Here is an 8,951-nt window from a genome sequence, read left to right as displayed (position 1 = left end):
GCATTTATAAAACACCAGCTTTTCAGTTCAAGCGGTTGTTTTCTAAAGCCTAGTACACTTTTTTTTTTTTTTAATAGTACATTTGAAAAAAATGAGATTCACAAATTAAGTCTCAAGTTCCACAATCCTTAGGATTCAAATGAATTGGGGTACCACCTCTTATTTATCCTTATTGCCTCTCTGTGGACAATTGTACAGAAATCGAACATACTAGACAGGATTTCTTAGGTTATTTAGAAAGCCCCTTCCTCTGCCAAACATTACACAAGTCTATGTTTAATCGTTTCCATTTATATAGCTTATGATGAAAACCTGAAAAGCATTTCCTCCTGCAAGTGTGCCTTAAGGTTCTCTGATTGGTTCTTCTCCCTGGTTTTGCTTAATTATTTATTTGACTATGTAGTCTATTATGGATCCCAAAATACTTCATTTGCAATGTAGTCCTAAGTACTACACATACAGAATTAAGTCACAACTTTTGCAAGTTTCCTTTAAAGTTGGTTTGTTTTTTTTTGTTACTGACTAGCATTGGGCATTCTTTTATACTTTTTCCTGGCTACAGCCAAAATGCTGTTGATGACAGAGTTTAGCAACAACTATTTTTCTTTGTATCCCATTTATTCCTTTGGCATTAATTGTATACAACTTAATCCTTTATAAACCTAACACAGAGTCATACTTCTCCCCAGAAGTCAGTATGAGAGAGTGAACAGTCCTTCCACAGCAACGTCAAGCATTCACGTGTTCTCTGTATGGTTTTGGCTTCTTGCCTCTTGCCTAGTTGTCTGACAATACAGGAGTTAAACATGCTGAGCCAGCAAACGCCCGCACAGCCCTGCAACCATGTACCTGTACACTTCAGGCACACAAATTGTCCCATGAACATCAGCGGGACCACTACGCACTTAAAGGTGAGTTTGTGCTCTAAGTGTTTTAGAAACTGTGTTCTTAATTGACTCCCATTTCCCTGAAGGTCCAATTCTTCCTTTACATTATTTGCTACATCACGATGTTCCTTATTCCACCAATCTGTATGTTCACACTGGGATATTTTTTTGCAGTTAAAACTTCACGTTTGTCTCTGAAAGGATTTTGAGCTTAACGGGAAGGTGTCTGTTTTGACACGTAACATCACAGATCGGACTCTTGCCACTGCATCTGGAAGCTTATGGACTGTTGAAAAGTGGCTCCATGTACAAGCAGATCACAAACGCCTATCAATTTAAGTAGAGCAAAGACACCATACCTCAAGTCAGGTGAGGACAGGGAGAGATGAGGAGCTTCTTCAGAGAACCCTTTCCTTTCAGAAGTTTAATCTGTTCTCTGCTTCTTTTGCTGCATTCTTGAGTCCCATTGGGCCAACCCTATATGATATGCATTTTCATGTAAAGATAAGAGATTGCTTGATTCTGAGCCAGATGAACTAAATTTTCAGTTTTATGTAGGATCTTTCACCTGAGAGTTTCAAAGTAGGTTTGAGGCTCACCCAGACTGCAGTTAATGCACTTATGAAATAGTTTTGCTGGAAAGAAAGGAAGTAACACAGCTTAGAACCAACAACTAAGGGTTGGTATTGGGACCATCACTGTTTAAGATCTTTGTCGGTGACATGGACAGTGGGATTGAGTATGTCCTCACCATGTTTGCTGATGACACCAAGCTGTGTGGTGCAGTCTGCATGCTGAAGGGAACGGATGGCATTCAGAGGGACCCTGACAGGCTTGTAAGGTGGACCAATGCCAACCTCATGAAGTTCAACAATGCCAAGTGCAATGCGAAGCACAAATACAGGCTGGGTGAAGAATGAATAGAGAGCAGCCTTCAGGACAGGGACTTGGGGGTGTTGGTCAATGAGAAGCTCAATATGAGCTGTTGGTGTGCCCTCGCAGCCCAGAAAGCCAACCGTATCCTGGGCTGCATCAAAAGGAGCGTGACCAGGTTGAAGGAGGTGATCCTGCCCCTCTGCCCTTGTGAGACTCCACCTGCAGTACTACATCCAGCTCTGGGACCACCAACACAAGAAAGACATGGAGCTGTTGAAGTGAGCCCAGAGGAGGGCCGTGAAGATGCTCCGAGGGCTTGAGCACCTCTTCTATGGAGACAGGCTGAGAGAATTGGGCTTGTTCAGCCTGGAGAAGCCTACAGGGCGGCCTTACAGCAACCTTCCAGTATCTGAAGGAAGCCTACAAGAAATCTGGAGGCGGACTTTTTACAAGGGCACACAGTGACAGGATAAGGGGTAATGGCTTTAAACTGAAATAAGGTAGATTTAGATTAGATATTAGGAAACAATTCTTCCCTGTGAGGATGGTAAGTCCCTGGCACAGGCTGTCCAGAGCTGTGGTTGTCCCATCCCTGGCAGTGTTCGAGGCAGGGTTGAATGGGGCTTGGTGCAACCTGGTCTAATGGAAGGTGTCCCTGCCTATAGCAGGGGGTTGGAACTTTAAGGTCCCTTCCAATCCAAACCATTCTAGAATTCTGTAATATACAATTAAAAATACAAAACTCAGTGTTGTCTTTACTGCTACTCTAGCAGCAAATTTTGTTCCTGTTAAAGTCTTATTGCAGAGTTTGTCCTTCAGTGTAATGGTTGGTTTTGTAATGCCCTGCTGTCTTGTTACGTATGAGAGAAGCAGGAAGGGGCTGGCACAGTCCTATTTCAAAATACAATGCTTATATAGTCACTGAAGCAGATGGCCCTCAGGGCCATCTACAACTTTGTTAACCAAGAGGAGAAAATAGAAATATCTTTCAATGATTTGAATTTTCTCTAGCCTTTCTTTTGCAAGATCTGTCAGTGCTGACTTCCAGCACTGTATCAAGCTGAATATTTACTAGCCCTTTTACCTTTATTACATGTAATCACCAACAACTCTGGAGGCAGTATGTTTGATTCATCGACAACTAAGGCAAATGAAATGTGAGCTTACAGAGTTACAGGGTGAAGCTTACATTTCTTTTTTTTGTCTCTCTCCCCCCCCCCCCAAAAAAAACCACCCAATGAGTTTAAACTAAAATGTTATTTGAATTCATAGAATAATTAACCTCCATGCCCCATTAAAAATTCCTTTAAGCTTGCAGTTAATAAGGAAGCACTAGAAATAAAATGGCCTGTGAAACCCTACTTTTAACACCTAAGTATGAAGAAGTCTAATGAGTATTTGTAAGCCAGAGTATTTAAAGGAGTTTAACGCAGCCATACAACTTGTCAGTTCTCCAGTCTCCACAGGATGCCAGCGACCTTGCTCAACACAAGGACCACGCTGCTGTTTAAATATAAGACCTTTTTTCATTTTAAACTTTTCAATTAAAAAAAACCACCAAACCAAACCAAAATTTTGGGGGTTTATTTTAAGAAGGGTAAATAATCTGCATTTTGATCTCAGGCAGCTGATAAAACTGGAATCTTCCCAAAAAAACATCAGTTTGAGGCCAACACCCATTATGGAAAATTTCAGACTTGGGAAAGTTGGCAAAGTTTTATGAGCAACTAAAAACCTGTATAATGTGAAATGTCAGCTTCAAAATAAGTGACACTACACTGCACATTGCTCGTATTTTTAAATAGAGAGGTTATCAGAGAGAGATCACAGCTGTAGAGATTTTATTATATTGGTCTTACGGCATTTTCACCCATTTAAACTTACTGGGTCAGTACAAACCTCTTGACTTCTTATAACATCACCATATCCGGACTCTCTTCTCATCTTCATCTACAACGATCTTGCATAGCATAGCACAGGCAGAACAAATACAAGACCTTCCCACTACTCTTTTAGGTCCAAACAGCCAGAGGGTTCTTTACACTGGACCCAGTTCTCAAAGACGAGTGATATTTGCATAAGAGCCACGTCAGCTGGTTGTCAGCATTATATGTCTGCACACATTTTTTCATTTCTTTGTAAGTGGGAAGCATTGGAAGGTCTAAATCTGAATTCATTGTTCAGTCCCCAAGCAACACTGAAAACACCCTCAGATCACAGATCTGCTTTCCAGGAGTCATTAATACCTTCTAGGTACACAATTTGCATTCATTAATCCTAGATGCACAATTTTGCATTTGGACACATAAAGATAGGACTCAAGGTGGTTCAATTTATAAAGTAATAAAATGATTGCATTTACAAAGTAATCCAGTCTGTGTGAGTGTTCTGCATTACTGTCTTCTCATCATTCACATGTACTCACTCCAGTGTCTTTCTCACAGCCACAAATAAAATCAGTGGCAATATTACGATGACTTCCGAACTACGATGGAAATGTTGGGCTGTAACTAAGGCTGCACCTCTGTGAACAATACAACTGTTTATTTTCATAATGTTACTTATTTCTTTGGATCTCTCAGACCATCAGCTTTTAAGATATTTAACATACTTTAAGCTATTTAACATACTGTACTGAAACCAAGTGAGACTTGGTGTGCGTAGTATGAAGCACCTTACCAAAGTCTACTCCATCAACACAATTTTGTGCTGAAGATTCTCACCTAGTCAAGTTATGAAGCTTAGTGTGTTTGCCAAGATCTCTTTTCCTTAAGCCACACATACTGGTATTAATTATATTCCTGCCTTTTTATTTTTTATCAAAGAAATCCCATGTTTCCTTTACCCTTATTTTGATGAGGACTGACTTTAACATGACAGACTGGCTTAACTAGTACCTGACTCATCCTGCTCAGACAAACAGGCACTGTTCCTGATATCACCCTTTCTGAAATGGCTCCAGCCTTTTGAGATCTACATGTATTACTGTGAATGGACCAGCCACCTTCTCTGCTGATAAATACAGGCAGAAGTGCATTTTGAGGCATATATAACTCTACATTTCCCCCCCACTTGTAATTCTCACTAGGTATTTTCTACTGATCACTGTTCAGAAACAGCTCATGAGGTCTAACAGCCTTTCCTTTGTTACATTTGACTCCAGGGTTACGACTCTAGACCTGCAGACTAAATTTTATCAATAAATTGACTGTTCATCCCTCATACTTCCTTCACCTTGGGACATGACCTTGCAGACTTGCTTGTAGACTGAAAACAGCTTTATTCAGTCTTCATGAACTACAAACATTTTGCTGGTTTTGTCACATGAAAACCAGAAATACTCATTCCGCCCTCTGTTTTTCATCTGATGGAAATATACATTGGCTAGAACTTGTTGCTGCTAACATCCTACAAAGCTCTTTGTCTGCTATAATCCTTCTCAGGGCAGTTTTGATGGTGATACAAGCAGTATGAAAACAAGAACAGTAAATACTCGAGTGTTTGGGTTCTTTAGAAATTAACTTCCTTTTTGTTTAATGCATGTAGTCTTTGATTCGTATCACGGGTTGCTTCAGTGCATAGCTGAGAAGTTACTAGTAATGGTGATTTATTTTTCTTGCATATCACAAGCAGTTTAGCGCACAGCAGTATTAAAAGCACTGCCTCAGAATCACATATGCAAGTTTTTGCCCTTACGCCAAACTCCTGTTTCTTGTGTTTCAAGGGTGGACCACAGCCAGCTAAAATTAAAAGATGTTTTGTCCCAACTCTTCTTTAGCTTAGTCAGCAGCTACTACAGTTATGAAATAAACCTTTTTACTACTGGTACAAGCATTTCGCTATTCCTTTTTAATGAACTGATTGCAGGTAAGTATTGGTGTATGGGCAATATTAGGAACAACTGAAATAGAAGTTACATAAGGCTTTGGTTCCTTGGGTAAGATGACAGTACTTTCTTTTTATAGACAAATTTCAAATAGAAGCTAGAAGACAGAAAAATTATTCATAGAATTTTCATGAAAATACATTAACAGAAGACTATTCTGCAAGAAATAAGCACAACCCTGCCACTTCCTTGCCTACCCAGCTTCTAATTCCCCTCTGTCACTGTGGCTGCATAGCAAAAACATGAACAGATCTCTTCAGCAGGCTCAGTATTCCTACTGTACAGTGAAGTAACCTTGATTCAACTCAAAATGACCACTCATCACTACTCAGTGGGTTTGTCAAGGTTGAAAAATTGCTACTGTTACAGGCAACATGATAATGAACTGGATGGTAACTCAATTTCCTTGTAGATGAAGCAAACACATTTTTACCTAAATGCCTTCAAACCAGTCAACACAAAGTTGACAACCATCAACTCAGCATTTTACAACCCAGGGCTGTTAGCAACAGAGGACCAGAAGCCTGAGAAATTTGGCAGGGTTACTTGGCACACTGGTGTTTGCTAAGCATGTTGCCAACACCTGGAAAAGGATATAAATAAGACATAAATAGGAAGGAATATAGTTCTTTACGAATTTTTTACAATTTATTCACATGTAAATTATTAGTGAGATGGATGCAAACATTATCAGCAAACTTACAGCCATACCAATTTTTAATGATTTGGAAGGACAAGCTGTTTTTAAGATTACCTACATGGAACCTGATCATAACACTGCAATAGCCAATGTGATAGTTAAGTGTCCAAGTAAGAAATGAACAGCACGTATCTTCAGAACTAACTTAATGCTAATTATAATTTTAAGACTATATTCAGCAAAAGCCACCAACTTCATTTGCTTGTGTGAGGGCGTAGTACTTACTGCTGCGTGACACTAAAACAAGTTCTAAGGAAAAATGCAAAGAAACACTGGATCACAGGTAAAATTAGAATCAGAAAATAGGGGCTCTGTTCCCAGGACTGTGAACAACTGAGCTATAAACTTGTATACACAAATATATTCCGTCTCTGACTCAACCAATGATTTAGATGAGGGAATTGAGTGTACTATCAGCAAGTTTGCTGATGACACTAAGCTGGGAGGAGTGGCCGACACGCCAGAAGGCTGTGCTGCCATCCAGCGAGACCTGGACAGGCTGGAGGGTTGGGCGGGGAATAACTTGATGAAATATAACAAGGGAAATCTATATCTGCATCTGGGCAGGAACAACCCCAGGTTCCAGTATAGACTGGGGAACGACCTGTTAGAGAGCAGTGTAGGGGAGAGGGACCTGGGGGTCCTGGTGGACGACAGGGTGACCATGAGCCGACACTGTGCCCTTGTGGCCAAGAAGGCCAATGGCATCCTGGGGTGTATTAGAAGGGGGGTGGTTAGTAGGTCGAGAGAGGTTCTCCTTCCCCTCTACTCTGCCCTGGTGAGACCTCATCTGGAATATTGTGTCCAGTTCTGGGCCCCTCAGTTTAAGAAGGACAGGGACCTGCTGGAGAGAGTCCAGCGCAGGGCAACTAAGATGATTAAGGGAGTGGAGCATCTCCCTTATGAGGAAAGACTGAGGGAGCTGGGTCTCTATAGTTTGGAGATTGAGGGGTGACCTTATTAGTGTATATAAATATATAAAGGGGGAGTGTCACGAGGATGGAGCCAGGCTCTTCTCAGTGGCAAACAATGATAGGACAAGGGGCAATGGGTACAAACTGGAACACAAGAGGTTCCACTTAAACTTGAGAAGAAACTTCTCAGTGAGGGTGACGGAACACTGGAACAGGCTGCCCAGGGAGGTTGTGGAGTCTCCTTCTCTGGAGACATTCAAAACCCGCCTGGACAGGTTCCTGTGTAACCTTATCTAGGTGTTCCTGCTCCGGCAGGGGGATTGGACTAGATGATGTTTTGAGGTCCCTTCCAATCTCTAACATATTGTGATACTGTGAACCCAGTCACTATTGCTTACAGGGTATTTTTACTATGTGCCTACACCACTCCAGAAAGTACAAACTACAAAAACATTTGTGCAAATAAGTTATGCTATCCTGCTACAAAGTGGTGCAAGCATACCTATTGTAACTGCAGTCTTCAAGCGAGCAGAAAGGGCTCTATCAGTTGTAACTATGGGTTCCCTTCTGGCAGCTCCACCAATGGGAGTTACCCTGTTCCTGATCATACCAGGTCGTTTGTGACTTACTGGAAATGGTAGAGGCTGGGGACAAAATTTAGGTGATGGCTACAGCAAGACAAAAATGTCTCCCTAATGATTCACAAGCTGCTGGCATCTGGCTCCTGAGTAGTAAAGAACAAGGGGATAAATGTGAAATGATTATATGAAGACAGGGTAAGCGGCCAAACAGTCAAGAAACTGAGATTCACATTTTCACAAACTATCTAGCCATCTGCCTTTCAAAGGCATTACAGCTTTTTTGAGGTCTTCCCCTGCAATGACAAAATAATTGCTGAATCTCTGAGGGTAATGTGCCCTGTATTCTGGACTTCCACTCCCTACACGAATGACAGACTGGTTAAGGTGTCCTTTGAATGTAAGGCCTTACAGGATATCCCACTGTTCATTATAATCTTCTGGGCACATTTGCTGGAAAAACTGGCTTAATAAATCATAGAATCACTTACATTGGGAAGCACCTCTGCAGACCAACCTTCCTGCTAAGAGCAGGGTCATCTACAGCAGGTTGCTCAAGGCTCTGTCCAGTTGGGTTCTGAGTGTTTACAAAGACAGACACTTCAGAATCTCTCTGCGAAACTTGTTCCATTGTTTGAACAAATGCAGTCTTCTTGTCCTCCTTACATTTAAACTGCACTTCCCATGTTTGTGCCATCAAATCCTGTTTTTTCACTCAACACCAAGAAGAGCCTATCCCTGCTATCTTTACGTCCCTCATCCCATATCTATGCACATGGATAAATCCCCCCGAGTGTTTTCTTCTCCAGCTGGACTAAGCAGTCCCAGCTCTCCCAGCCTCTCCCTGTACATCAGATGCTCCAGCCCCTTAATGATTTTAATGACCTAGCCTCTACAAAAGCATTGCATAATACAGGCTATCAGAGACAGGTTCCAACCAAAGGTATCATCAATGTATGAATAAAATCAATGAACAGTCTAACCATATTTTTACTTCTCTGTATTATAACTACCTTGCTGTTGATTAGAAATGAATCATCATCTTTCTCTGCTTTTGTTCCTTTGGCTTCTTCCATCCTGACAAGAACATTTACTTAAGCTTATTTTACA

Source organism: Neopsephotus bourkii, unplaced genomic scaffold (assembly GCF_033783945.1).
Source record: "Neopsephotus bourkii isolate Nb327-2 ecotype Australia unplaced genomic scaffold, CSIRO-AGI_Nbou_v1 NB_780, whole genome shotgun sequence".
NCBI classification, from domain to species: Eukaryota; Metazoa; Chordata; class Aves; order Psittaciformes; family Psittacidae; genus Neopsephotus; species Neopsephotus bourkii.
Note: the sequence above shows the minus strand (reverse complement) of the source record.